General features: G+C 31.2%; 1 protein-coding gene and 1 pseudogene across 2 annotated transcripts in view; both read left to right on the forward strand.

Annotated features, from left to right (window-relative positions):
- The window catches only part of LOC143571612 (cellulose synthase-like protein H1), a 38,264-nt gene extending 28,178 nt beyond the window's left edge, over positions 1-10,086 (forward strand). The window contains exon 9 of the mRNA XM_077056991.1: positions 10,034-10,086. The gene's annotated coding sequence lies outside the window, so the exon portion shown is untranslated. The remainder of the gene's footprint in view (positions 1-10,033) is intronic.
- LOC143571616 (cellulose synthase-like protein H1) lies at positions 5,632-9,953 on the forward strand (annotated as a pseudogene). The gene is made up of 8 exons (XR_013142124.1): positions 5,632-6,068; positions 6,242-6,572; positions 6,666-6,776; positions 7,080-7,184; positions 7,334-7,543; positions 7,881-7,992; positions 8,086-8,273; positions 8,790-9,953. The product of XR_013142124.1 is annotated as a cellulose synthase-like protein H1 (transcript).
- Positions 10,087-15,232: the final 5,146 nt, after the last annotated feature.

Below are 15,232 nucleotides of genomic sequence, written 5' to 3' on the forward strand. Positions count from 1 at the left end.
AACGGTTAGGGACACCTGCAATAAACCACCTAACCAAGATGACATTAGCAATGTACAAACACTTCAAGCATAAAACACAACCCAAATGCACAAAGTTAGAAGAGATTGTTATATTATAAATTAACATGCTATAACAAGTAAAAGAAAAGAACATTTTTTCACCTAAGCTAGGAAATGACTCATATATTTTTCTTTAAGTGAGGGTATTAGACGAATGTCTCCTAATGTGGTAAATTTATTCAGTAACTCATTTAAAAGTTTCCACTACTTGCTAGAAAAACCCATATAAGTAAATATGGAGTCATAAAAGACCCAATCGACCGAGTCGAATGCTTTTCAGAAATCCCCTTTAACCATACCAGAGGTGACCTTATATAGCCAAGGTGGGACCCGAGTAGCCGTTAGAGCTAGTGGTGCACAAAAAACTCGAATATGAAATCGGATCCGAAAAAAATACCAAGAACCGGTTTTTCTAATACTTGGGTTTTTAATACTCGAACTCGTGCCCGACCCTACCCGTAGTGTACAAATAGGGTATGCATTTCAGTACCAAAACCCGTACTCGGAACCGGACCCGATTTAGAACCGGTTCCATACCTAGAACCGGGTTTCTCCAATAGCTAAAACCGGGTTTTTCAAATACCGGATCTATACCCGAAAAATACCTAAAAAAATACCCGAAAATCCCATTGAAAAGTGCAACCCCTTAAAAAATCCGATCTATTCCCAAAAAACCTAGAAATAGGGTTTTTTCATTACCCGAAAATAGGGTATTCAAATACCCGGGTTTTTAATACCAGAACCCGTACCCGACCCTACCCGTAGGTACGGATAGGGTATGCATTTTGGCACTTAAACCCGAACCCGAACCGGACCCGATTTGTACCCGGTAATACCCAAAAACCCGAACCGGTTCCATACCCGAAACCGGGTTTTTCCAATACCCGAAACCTGTATTTCAAATACCCGTTGTATACCCAAAAATACCTTAAAAATACCCGAAAAACACCCTCTAAAAGTGCAAACTTTAAAGAATCCAATCTATACCCGAAAAAAAACCAGAAAAAACCCGTAAATAAGGTTTTTTCACTACCCAATAATAGGGTATTCAAATACCCGGTTTTAGAATCCCAGTTCTATACCCAACCCGAACCCGATGCATAGGGTATGGTTTTTAAAGACAATACCCGACCCGAACCCGACCCAATTATTACCAATACCCGGTCATACCCGTACCCGATCATACCGAACCAGAATATTTAAAACAACACGATTTATGCACCTCTACCTCTAGTTAGAGCATATCGGACTAGAAGTTAACAATCAGAAGCCTATAACTTGGCCAACCAAAAGCCGAAATTACTCAAGGAGCCCAATATGCAAACCGTAAAAGGATTATAAAATTGTATATTTTAAATTTAACACTTATCCACTCTATTTACTTTTACCACATGTTTGTCAAAGTTCTCAAGACCGGATGTACACGAGAATAAAGATAATAATGGCCAAAATATAAGGAATATAAGAAACGAGTTATGGTTGTCATTCCAAAGGATAAAAACATGCTTTACATTTATTTATATTGCTTGTTTGATAAGATATTACTTAATTGAAAAGAGGCAATTTAAAATAATTTTCTTAATATGAAACCATAAATATATAACAATGATATACTTAAAGAATAAAATTCTTATTTTAAAAAATAAAAGTACATAATAAAATCCAACATTTTTATCTTTAATTTGAATATAAAGTTGTTATATAAAAAGTAAAAATAAAAATATTTATATTAGAGATTGCACTTGGTGACTTTTAAGTTTTAAAGTTAAACACGGTACGTTAATTTAAATCAACATGGCCTTTTATTTTTGTGAGATGTTTAATTATTATACATTGTAGTTTATTTTTGTATAAATAATTTAATATATTTTAAATTTTTTTTTAATTATTACAAAATTAGTGATGTTTATTTCTGATACTAGTAGGGTGCCCGCGTGATGCTGTGGTGTCGGCAATTTGCAACGCGTGTTTTTTTAGTTTATCAATTCGCTTGTGATATATTGTATAAGTATTCTGTTAGTGATTATCACACACACGTTTCAGTGTGCATTCGTTTCCTATTGGTGCTGGTACATGCTCAGAACTGGCTCGGTCCATTAATGTATCTAGCCTCCTATTCAACAATCTTTGCTCAGAACCGGCCGGCAATACATTTTCAATGGGCTTCAACTGGAATGATCTTACACCACATGTTTACCTATGTTGTCTTGTAACACAGCTTTATCTGAGCCTTTTTTTTCTATTTCCCCTACAACCTACATTCACACGTTCTATTCATTTAAAACAATCGCACAAATCATAACCATGAAAGTCTAATACCATTTGAAGCCCCAACTGGCATAAATTTAAAGCTTTTGTCATACCTCAGCTTGTTTTCGAAGTATATAGACAACACTGAAATCCAACATGTCAGATGTGTTTGTTTGCTGCAAGCTTAAAGACTTTAACTATGAGCTTAATAGTAATAATAGTGTTACACTAAGTTTTTTTTTACAACATTTATCTTATCTTGTCCATACTTGGAGCAAGATCTTGCAGCTTCCTCACTTATTCGGGTTCATCTTATCTGTAAATATCCAAAAAGAAGTATTCAATTATCCAAAGAGTCAATTGGTCAACAAAAATATAAAATTATTGTTTGCAAGTCAACATGCCCATTTTAACTCGTACTAAAAATTACTTGTTTTGACCCAAATCTATATTGGCCCGTAATATAATTACTCATTGTGGCATAAACTCATTTTGACTCGACCATTGAATTATGTTGTTGTGACTGCAATTTCTAGTCTTGCCCATACTTCAATAATAAAGCTACCCATTTTCTCATATCCTCTTTGACCCTATAGACCACTGAAAATCCGAGTCATAAACTAATTGTTAAAACCAAGTTTTGTGATAGAGAATAAAAATAAAAACAAGCTAATCAATGAAGATATAAATTTGAACAAAAATATAGAAAACATAGTGAAACGGTTAGGATACCTCGAATCAAATCAGCTTACCTGCTTGGTTTCTGCAACATGCACTCGAGGCCGCCTATCTAAAAATAAATCGGTTAAATCTTTAAGTAAATAAAGTTTGTTGCAAAATTTTTTGTAAAGAAAACTCATCATTCTAAGCATCCAAATTTCACCATTTATATGTCGTAAGAAACAAACCGCATAAATCGACTTAGAAATCGTAAACAAAAAATTTTAAACCCAAATCAAGTTAAGAAATAAGTGATAGTTTTTACTTAAAAGGGCTTATTTTATATTTAGATGATTCACACCATATAATCTATACTATATAATAAATAAAAGTTTTCTCATGTCACATGTCATTCTCTTATGCATTATTATTCTTTCTTCCTGCTTCTCTCTCCTATTAATTATACATTAATTATAAACACTTTTTAAAGTTCATTTTATATATTTTTTGTTAAATGATTTCTCTAATTACTTTTACAAAACGTATTTTATATTTTTTAAAAATGTTAGGTTTATTTATAAAACATTTTTATAAACTGAACATTTTTATTATTCAACGGGTTCATTGTTAAAAGTACGTGGATCTTTAATTGAACCCGACCCACCTTCTTTTCATCTTTAACTATAATATCTTTCTTTCTATCCATATTTTGTCGATCAAAACCTTATCGATTCTTCTTTACTGTACATTCTTCAACTAATCGAACATTTTCTTCTATTGATGGTTGGCTCGCATTGTTTCGATTGTACCGTTTATGTTCTCATAATACTATTTTACTTTAGTTTCTACCATTTTTTTGGTGTATTATCTAATGTTGTATCGAAATAAGTATTTAGAGATTTGTGATTTATTTTTAAGTTTGTGAATAGTAGTTATAATTTAAATTTGTACTTACTTAATGTATTATTCAACCTTATTTATCAAAAGTGATCACTTATAAAATTTAAGTTGTCCAACCCGTGTAAGACATGGGCACATAACCTAGTGTATAAAATATATCTTAATAATATGAATATTATACACATAAATGTTGGTCATACCAATAATTTAAAGATGTCAAATATATTATCACTTCAAAAACATTACCCTTACACGCTACAAATACTGTTTGCAAGATGTTGAATGGTACCGACAACTGTTCATGATATAGAAATTCTTAACACTTTCCCATACTACCAAAATATTTATTCTGCTGTAAAAAAAACATTAAATATTTGTTTCTAATCGACATAATTAATAATACAACAAAAAATAAAGATAATGAAAGTGATAGTACCACATGTTTGTCAAAGTTCTCAAGACTGGATGGACACGAGAATAAAGATAATAATGACCAAAATATTGGGGAATATAAGAAACGAGTTATGGCTGTCATTCCAAAGGATAAGAACATGCTTTACATTTATTTATGTTGCTTGTTTGATAAGATATTACTTAATTGAAAAGAGGCAATGTTAAATAATTTTCTTAATATGAAACCATAAAATATATAACAATGATATGCTTAAAGAATAAAATTCTTATTTTAAAAAATAAAAGTACCTAATAAAATCCAACATTTTCATCTTTAATCTGAGTATAAAGTTGTTATATAAAAAGTAAAAATAAAAGCATTTATATCAGAGATTGCACTTGGTGACTTTTAAGTTTTAAAGTTAAACACGGTGCGTTAATTTAAATCAACATGGCCTTTTATTTTTGTGAGATGTTTAATTATTATACATTGTTGTTTATTTTTGTATAAATAATTTAATATATTTTAAATTTTGTTTTAATTATTACAAAATTAGTGATGTTTATTTCTGATATATTTTTTTTGTCATTTAACCTCCTAATCGCTTAAAACAATATTATTACACGAAAAGAATAAAATCATGATTTGATGATATAATTCTTTTCGAAAGAATGATGAAATATATAAATTTTAAGTTTAAAAATTGGTTAAACTAGTATGAGCCGAAAAACGTGAACACAAATTACCAAATTGTTGATTTTAAAAAGGTATACGAGGCATGATATGACACTAAGAGCATTCTCAATTCATTTCTTAAATTTTTGTGAGAGATGCAAATTATAGTGGTTGTTAATAGAGGAAAGAGAAAAAAACAATTTTTTTTTTGTAAATTTGGGAATATGTTGTTTGTTCCATTTATCTTTTAATATTTGTTGAAATTGGTTGCGGGTTATGGATAGATATAATCTGTAATGATAAAGATATAAAAAAATTATTTAATTAAACAAAAGAGATAAATATAGCGATTGTTGTTGTAGTTTTAAATATGGAGATGGGAAACGGGCTAAGAATGCTCTAAGGTGTCTTCCCACTTCAAATTATGCAAAATGTGGGCTATATGGTTTATATGTAGGAGTATGTTAGTTTGTCGATAAAAAAATAGTCTTAGCATAAATCCAGATTGTTTACTACATTACTTAGGCAAAATAAGTGGTGAAACTTGGACGAAAACACAGTGGGCTCAAAATTTCGAACGAAAACATGTAAATTTATACAATGTATAAACATCTTCGAATACAAACAAATAAGTTTACATTATTGAGCAAAAGGAGCGGGGGCCACCAATATACTTTTTTGACCATGGATAAAATCAGTTATGTTTTTTGTCTCCATATTTAATATGTGTGTGCATGCTTGTGTGTGACAGATATGCATCAAATAAAAGGTTTTACAAGAATCACATGAAGAAATCATATGTTGCTGAATTCACATTTTCGTCACATTTTGATGCCTCCATGGACTTTTGTGAATCCTCTATAATTCTCATTTCAACACAGCTTGACATATACCAACAACACAAATAGACTCTACAAAAGACCATTTAGCTTGGGTGCACTATGGCTACAAACTCGCAAGAACCAACCTGTCTCCCTCTACAAGAAAAACTAGTCCATAACAATAAGACGGCACGAGCCATAGAGGTCGTAATTCTTTCTTTTCTCATCTCCATGCTTGTTTATCGGGTTGTTTTTTTCAAAGACCAAAGTCACAATATTCCATGGTTGCCAGATCGACTCTTGAAAAGGTAAAACTAGAGCCTTCTTAGAGTTTAGGTCATTTAAGTGTATGTGTCAAGTTTTCTTGAATATATATATTGTTGTGCGTTTGAAAAACAAATGTTACATTTGTATTTATGAATTTACAACATAGTAAAGATTCATAAAATTTTTCATGTTTATGTGGCTAAACGTGTTTCAGGGTAAACGAATCTGAGTTTCTGGCAGTAGACATCTTTGTCACCACTGCGGATCCCATCCTGGAACCATGTATCATAACAATGAACACTGTATTATCCTTGTTGGCGGTGGATTACCCGGCAAACAAGTTAGCTCTTTATCTTTCTGATGACGGGTGCTCACCGCTTACGTTTTACTCGCTTGTTGAGACCACAAAATTTGCAAAACTTTGGGTACCTTTTTGCAAAAAGTATAATATCCAAGTCAGAGCTCCATTTCGGTACTTCACTCCAGACACCACGCCTTTAGAAGATGAATCTTTGGAGTTCCAACATGAATGGAAAACGATGAAGGTGTGTATAAATTTTCTTTGATTTGTACTGTACATAATCTAGCTTAACTGTGCATATTCATATGCTCTTTTGTCTGCGTGTGTATGAATACAGAATGAATATGGTGATCTTTACAAGAAGATTGAGGTTGCCGCTCAGACGCCATTCACATGTGAACCTGATTCTGGGTTTGCTGATTTCCGTGATGTTAGCAGAATTATCAAGGTACATATATCCAGGGCCGTCAGGAGGAGATACAAGGCTCAGCCACCGTCTAGGGCCCTTTGTCGGTGGGGCTATATTTTTAAAAGAAGAAACTTTTATGTGTATATATATTCACGAAAATACCTATATTCACGAAATTACTTATATTCACGAAATTGATCCATGAGATCGCATCCAAACATCTCGGAATCATCAATACATACCCAAATAATCATCGGTTCACCGAAAAAAACAGAATTTATTATTAAAGGATTAATTTCATTATTTCTTTTTCCATTTAACTAGAGTTGTTAACTATTGTAGGTTATATCAGAGAACACAGACGAACTACCACATGTAATATACATCTCAAGAGAGAAAAACCCCAAACATCCTCATCATTACAAAGCTGGAGCTATGAATGTTTTGGTTACTACACCTTAATTTATTTTTATTTACTTAAAAACCCGTTCCAGAACATTAAGTCATGTATTAATAATAAAAAGTGTTTAACGAGCAAACAAGATATTAGTAATATACATTTTGATGTCTATCTATCATTTTTAACTGATGAGCAGGCTAGAGTGTCGGGTGTAATGACAAATGCACCCTTGATGCTCAATGTAGATTGTGATATGTATGCAAACAATCCACAAGTGTTTCTTCATGCAATGTGTGTGGTACTCCATTACAAGAATGATAAAGATTTTGGTTTTGTTCAATTCCCTCAAGCTTTTCATGATGGATTGAAGGACGATCCATTTGGAAATCAGCTCGCTAATTTTTATGTACGTAAGTATTTTTAGCTTCGTTAAGCTTTTGATCTATATATTATGTTTTTCCAGTTCTAGTCTAAAGATCTCACATGAAAACAAATTTCTTGTAGCTTTACTTTGCAATATGCATTTTGGAACTTATAAATTATTATCTTACTTTAATTTCAACTAGTTAATTTTTAACATTCGGACCATCAATTTCATATAAGCTCCAAGAAAACTAATTCTTGAGAGTTGTACATAAGCAAACAATGTCTTCAACCATCACTTCTTATTTGTTTCTGATTATTAAATACACATCCAGACACTCCCTAATTAGCTCTAATCTTTTTTGTTACACGTGTACCAGTATATTTTTAATGGAGTAGCAGGAATTCAAGGGATATTTTACATTGGATCAAATTGTTTTCATAGACGAAAGGTTATCTATGGTCTATCTACAAATGATAAGATAACATCTGGTAAGCTAATTAAAACTTGTTAATTTTCTTCTTTAATTAAGTGGGAATTTGTATTCACGTTCTCTCTTAATATTTTTTTCTTGTGTTAAACAGAAAATATAAGAAATGAAGATCTACATAAAGTCTTTGGGAAGTCATTCGAATTGAGAGAATCAGCTGCTGAGATATTATCAGGAGCAGATGCAAAAGTTGAATATCGAATGAGCCCGTCTAGTTTAATTGAGGCAGCAATCGATGTTGTGGGCAGTAGCTACGAGTATGGTACACATTGGGGCAAAAAGGTAAATGGATATTAATGAAGTCAAACTGATCATGTTGAACCGGTCCGAATTCTGGTCCGGTTGGTCGGGCTGGGCGGGACATTTGACAAGGGCTTACAAACACTTATATTTTTTTCATTGAAACCACTAAGTATATACTCCATCCGTCCCTTTGAAAGTGTCTACATTTCCTTTTTAGTTTGTTACATTACAAATGTTCATTTTCAAACTTTATTAATTGATTTCCAATATTACCCTTAAAAGTGCAATCATTTAAACTTTTTTAAATTTTGCCTTTTTATATATGTCAAGGGCATTATAGTAATTTGTTAAGAAAAAAAATGCAATCATTCAAACTTTCTTAAATTTTTTGTTTTTCAAACAATGACACTTGAAATGAGACGGAGGAAGTATATAATTTTTTTTATACAAGGCGCCTACATGTCGTCCTCCTTTAAAAGACAAGAGAACGGCTTCAAAAATAGTAAAATATTCCAATGTGATATTACGGAAGCAGTTTCATAAATTTATTTCTAGGTTGGTTGGCTTTATGGATCTATAACAGAAGATATGCTCACGGGAATTGGTATTCATGGTAGAGGATGGAGATCCGTCCTTTGTTTACCAGACTCACCTCCTTTTCTTGGTTGTGCACCATTAACATATACGAGTTCGTTGACACAACAAAAAAGGTGGGCCATGGGGTTTCTTGAGATCTTATTCACCGATAAAAATCCGTTACTTCTTACTATAAAAGGAAATCTTTGGTTTCGACAAGCTCTTGGTTACTTATGGGTATGTTTATGGGGAATCCGATCCATCCTTGAGATATGTTATGCATCACTTCCTGCATATTGTATCATCATTGGCTCACATTTCTTGCCTACATTCAATGAATGGGCTTTCATTATCCCTGTGGGTATTTTCGTCATTTACAATGTTTATATTTTGTGGGAGTGTAAACGAATAGGTGTATCACTACGTATGTGGTGGAATTATCAAAGAATGGCGAGAGTGACTTCTTTGACAACATGGTTTTTCGGGTTTTTAACTATAATGCTAAAGATCATGGGTTTATCAAAAATTGTCTTTGAAGTAACACAAAAGGAACACAAGTCAAATTACGGTGATGGTATTGGTGCTAATGATGATGAAAATGATGGCAGGTTTACGTGTGACAAGTCACCTGTGGTTGTGCCAGGTATTGTCATTATATTGGTCAACATGACCGTGTTGTTCAGTTGTGTGTTAAGATTATCGAAGGTAGAGTATAATGAGATTTGAATGGAGACAATGGGATTGGGGTTAGGAGAGGTGTTTTGTAGTGTTTGGTTGATACTATGCTTTTGGGAGTTCTTGAAGGGGTTGTTTGGGAACGGAAAATATGAGATTCCATCATCGACGATTTGGAAATCGGTAGTTTTGGCTTTGTTCTTGGTGCACTTATGTAGAAGATATTCCTAATCGTTTTAGGTTACTTGATACTTGATTTATTTATAATGAATTGTAGTTCTTGGATCGAAATGTATCGGTGTTTCTATTAATAAAAATATTGATCCATGAGTGTTGTATCTAATAAAGCCAAATATATAAAAGTTGCATTTGTGGCCTATTAGTAGAAGGTTTGGGTTCTCCAGTGAAGACCCAAGTTCGAATCTCACTTGTGTCATTTTAGGGTGAATATTGACAATTGAGGATTTGAGCTAGGCCTTATATAAAGGTTGTCATTTCGAACATGAGCCCACCTCGGTTTTCGTCCCACCATATGTTATGCCAGAGAGTTCTGCTCTTGTAGTGGCACAATGACTGTCAAGTGACAGTCGGCGATATGGTTTCCCAGGGGAACACTCAAGCCAAACTCTGAAGCTAACGTGGACCCTGTTAAAACAACATAGTCTGATCAGAGTGGGGCATTGGGACTCTCCAAATTTGAATAGTGCAGTAGCCTAAATACAAGAAAGTCATCATTCTAAAAAAATACAACATTTGTTTGAATAATAATTTAGGAAGAATAATAGTCGGGAATTATATGTATCGGTCTCAAGCTAACAAAACGATCAGGAATTATATGTATCAGTCTCAAGCTAACAAAACGATCACTGTGCTTAATTATTTTATTATACTTTACTACTAGGGTATAGCCCGTGTTATACACAGGTGGAAAAACATATCAACAAACCATATAAATATAGACAACATATTCAACCAACACAAATATTTTTCGAGCAAGATGATACTTTTAGGTTGACAAAAGTAATAAACTAATTAATCTTTACACAATAGGGTATAGGAAATCAATAGGAAACTTTAAAAATATAACCAGCAAGTTACCAAGATTATTGTGCAAATTTCATAAATATTATAGAAATATGTTGATTTAAAAAACTTTTAATCAAAAGATGACAACAACTTCAATGGAATTGGTCTGCGAATGTTCAAATCATTGCTATTTAGCAATCCAAACAAACTACAAATGACAAATATCGTTATTAGATAAAAGTAACATATTCAAAAATATTAATAAAAATATATAGGAAGAAAAAACATACAGTAATTGTTATATAACTGTTTTTTATTCTTCAATTTCAAATAATTAGTCATTGATAAACACACAGCTAACATCCGAACCAAATAAATCTCTTTGTTAATTATTGATTGAAATAACATGAGTTTCATTTAAACATTAATAAATAAATAAAGATATATTTTATTATAAATTATTTTTTAATTAAACTTTTGTTTTATTTGGATTCAAAGAACTTTTAGTTAAATGTATTAAGTTAAATCGAAGCAATAAAGTTTAATTCAACTAATTTCACTAATTAATTATAATTAAAATAATATAAAGATAATTAAAATTAAACCGGTTAATTTAAATTTTATTACATAAAAGTTATTCCCTAATTAAACTTTTATTAAAGTGACTGCAATTTGCAGTAAATTATGTTTCAAACTCATTAACATCATTACTTTATTTAAAATCAATTTTATTATATATACATTAATCTTGACATTTATGCGTAATTAAAAATTATTCAAATATAAAAGATGGAAACTTTGTTGAGATTGGAGACATTTAAAAACTACAAAACAGTTGTCAAATTCGATTCTTAAAATCATAAATATATAAATGTATAAATGATTGGAATGTATCATTAAAATTAAAGATGATGAATATTTAGCATAAATAAGCAATTATAATGAATATCTAATATTTTTTAAATATAAATTTGAAATAAGTAATCAACAACACACTAACTTGGTCAGATAATTTAATGTGTATTTAATACAAAACATATTAGCTTTTTAGTATAATCAAAAATAAATTATTTAAATTTTCAGTATACATTCAATTTGTCATTTATGCTAAAAGATGGAAAGTTTGATTACATTGAATAGTATTAAAATCTACAAAAGATTGTTGCAAGAGACGTCAATTTTGGTTTTGTAAAAACAAAAATAAATAAATGTAAATATTATATATTGCTTTATTTAAAATCAATTTCATTATATATACATTAGTGAATATCTAATTACAAAATTGGTTAAATATAAAAGACTGGGTGTTTTTTATTTTCTATTTAGTTTATTATTTTATTTTTTTTACTTTAGCCGAAATAATTTAGACAAATAGGTAAATCTTGACATTTATGACTAATTAAAATTTGTTCAGATATAAAATATGGAAAGTTTATTGAGATCGGAGACTATTCAAAACCCACAAATGGGTGGTCAAAACTCGGTTCTTAAAAACAGAAATAAATAAATGTATAAATGATTTGAATGTATCATTAAATTAAAGATGATAAATATTTAGCATAAATAAGCAATTATGGTGAATATCTAAGATTTTTAAATATTAATTTTGAATAGATAATAAACAACATATTAAATTGGTCAAATAAATTAATGTGTATTTAATACATAACTTATTAACTTTTGAGTATAATCAAAAGTAAATTATTTAAATTTCCAGTATACATTAAATTTGTCATTTATACTAATTAAAATTTGGTCAAATATAAAAGATGGAAAGTTTGTTGAGATTGAATAGTACTAAAAACTACAAAAGATTGTTGCAATATTGGTCAATTTCATATTTTAAAAAACATAAATAAATATATGTAACTATTATTATAAAAAAACGTTTCATTTTTTTGGATGTTCAATAACTAATTGGTAAGACTTTCAAGATAAGATTCAAAAGTTCTAACACAGAAAAAATAAAGATTGCTATTCATATAAAAATGAATTAATTTAAATGATTTGTTTAAGCTCATAAAATAATAAATGATAGAAAATTAATAACTAAAATACATTCATAATGACCAAAACAAACACAATCAACCTACTCTCAGTCAAATACTTTTTTCAGGCAATTAGCCAATCTACCAAGTTCGGCAGCCATAAACTGAAATTATTAAAAATAAATTAATGTTAGATATACTGAACTATTAAAAAACAAATTAGTAAGAATTATCAATGGATGTAATCGGAATAATTATCATAATAATTCTGATAAGGAAATAAATTAACATTATTTCATATATATCAAAACATTCAACATGTCCACTGAATCTTGGAGTTTGATGTATAACCTATATAGATTATTGTAAAATTAGATTACAATTAAAAAGAATACAAAAAGCAAAGTGGAAAGAAATTGAAATGACAATGAAAATGAAAATAACGAATAATTTTTTGTATGACAATATATCTTACCAAACAATCCCTAATAAGAACTTCAAGAGAATTGTTATTCACATGGTCATCGTCAATATAACAACAACCACGTCCAGATCAACAACATCAAAGTTATCACCATCTGATTATATAAATATGAAACAAAAGTTAGCAACAACTAATATTATAAGTTTAAATAAAAGTGACTAATATATCGAATAAATACTTTACCAGAATGTTGTGTCCGGCTAATCGAAGCAATGGACGACTGATATGAAAACGGATTCATCTTGAAGCATAATATATCGTAAATTTAGAGAGAGGGAGAGAGAAATAAAAATGGATTTGAAGTGTTGAATGTTAAGGTTTATATAGTAGTTAGGGGTGATTTGGCATTAATAAAAAAGTAATATGTGACATAGAATCTATATGGCATCATATGTGGATGTCCTAATTAAATGACATGTGAATCATGTATTGCTTTAATAGTATTGTAAATTAATTATTTTATTCCTACAATTGAACAAAAATACCTTGAGACTATTCCCATTAGCAAACTAGTGTTAGTTTGAAACACTATTTAAAAATAAATAAAATTGAAAAATGCTTTAAAATTGGCCGAACCATTCGGAATATCAATCTAGTTTGCCCACCCAACTTGCAGCCACATGTCTCTATATTATTGGTTCTCATTTTAATTTATTTTTTCTTTTCTTTTCATACTAATTAATTTTAAGTCTAAAAATGTTTTCTTTAATAACTTTTAATTAATAAGTTTTAAAAAAAATCTAAAAACACAGTCTTGTTTAGTTTTTTTTGTGAACACACTAGTATAAATTTGTAAGGCCCCGTTACCGGTAGCCCTATTTTCGTGTTGGATTTACTCATAAACGCAGTTCTAAATATCAGAGTTAACTAAAACATTTACACGGAATATAAAACTTTCATAAAACATTACATAATTCATAACTTGTCTCAAAACATCCTTTGTCTTTCAACATTAAAGCATTAAAATTAAAACATCATAAGTCTTCAGATGCCAGACTCTTGTTCAATGCCACGTGTCTCCTCAAGCAAGCCGCCTCATCCTACTCACCTGCGTGCATACTAAAAGTCAGCTACGCTGAGTGAGTTCTAGTTAATCATACACTATACAATACACATAAACTTATATTCTTTCATTCATGCTTTCATACTTTCATACTTTCATACTTTCATTCTTTCATACTTTCATTCTTTCTTTTGTATTAACTTACTTTCATATCTTACGTTATAAAGAGCATTACGCCCTACATTCCTCGAGTATTATTAGGGCTCGGTACCCTCCTTCCTCGAGTATTATTAGGGCTCGGTACCCTCTTTCCACGAGTATTATTAGGACTCGGTTTCCCTCTTTCCACGAGTATTATTAGGGCTCGGTTTCCCTCTTTCCTCGAATATTAGTAGGGTTCGGTTCCCTAGTTCTCGAATATTAGTAGGGTTCGATTCCCTCTTCGTTACCATACAACCATATATCATACCTCGAGTATTATTAGGGCTCGGTACCCTTTTCGTAACCATACAACCATGCAACCGTCATTTCCTTCTTTTATTAACTTTATCACGTTCATACACATAAGCATACATATCATACTTACATTACACATAGCGTTACAACCTGACAGTACGTGCAATATCCGAAGATCGTTCACGTACCATCAAGCAATCATTCATACATTTCACATTATCCACCTAAGGCATACACTTATCTCTTAGGATAAGCGTATTAACAAACATATTGAGTATGCACACAGCCCCGAAAACATAACACATAAATGGGGCTAGAAACTCACCTGAACATGGTTACGTTCACCGTTAATCGTAATCCCTTTCTTCAGTTGTGCACGGCTGACTGTATAACAAGTATACGTATCAATTAACTATCACTTCTCATAATGTATTTCTATCTTTATATGACCCACAACGAACGGGGGTCCGGGGGCAGCACCCCTGGCAGCGGGGTCTAGGGGCGGCAGCCCCTAGCAGGGTCCAAGGGGCAGAGCCCCTGGCTGGGGTCGAGCTGCCAGGTCAGCTTGGAAAAATTTTATTTCCATTAACTGTCTTAACACATTTTTCATTAGATTTTTAATTTATTTTCTAAACGAACTTGACTTTATGCGAAGTTAAACCTTAGGCGAACTTAGCTTTAGGCGAAGTTATCAGGCGAACTTGGCTTTAGGCGAAGTTAAACCTCAGGCGAACTTAGCTCTAGGCGAAGTTATCAGGCGAACTTGGCTTTAGGCGAAGTTACCAGTTAG

The sequence above is a fragment of the Bidens hawaiensis genome, unplaced genomic scaffold (assembly GCF_021521415.1).
Source record: "Bidens hawaiensis isolate Kalapana, Puna unplaced genomic scaffold, B.hawaiensis_p1.1 tig00025445_1, whole genome shotgun sequence".
Taxonomy (NCBI): domain Eukaryota; kingdom Viridiplantae; phylum Streptophyta; class Magnoliopsida; order Asterales; family Asteraceae; genus Bidens; species Bidens hawaiensis.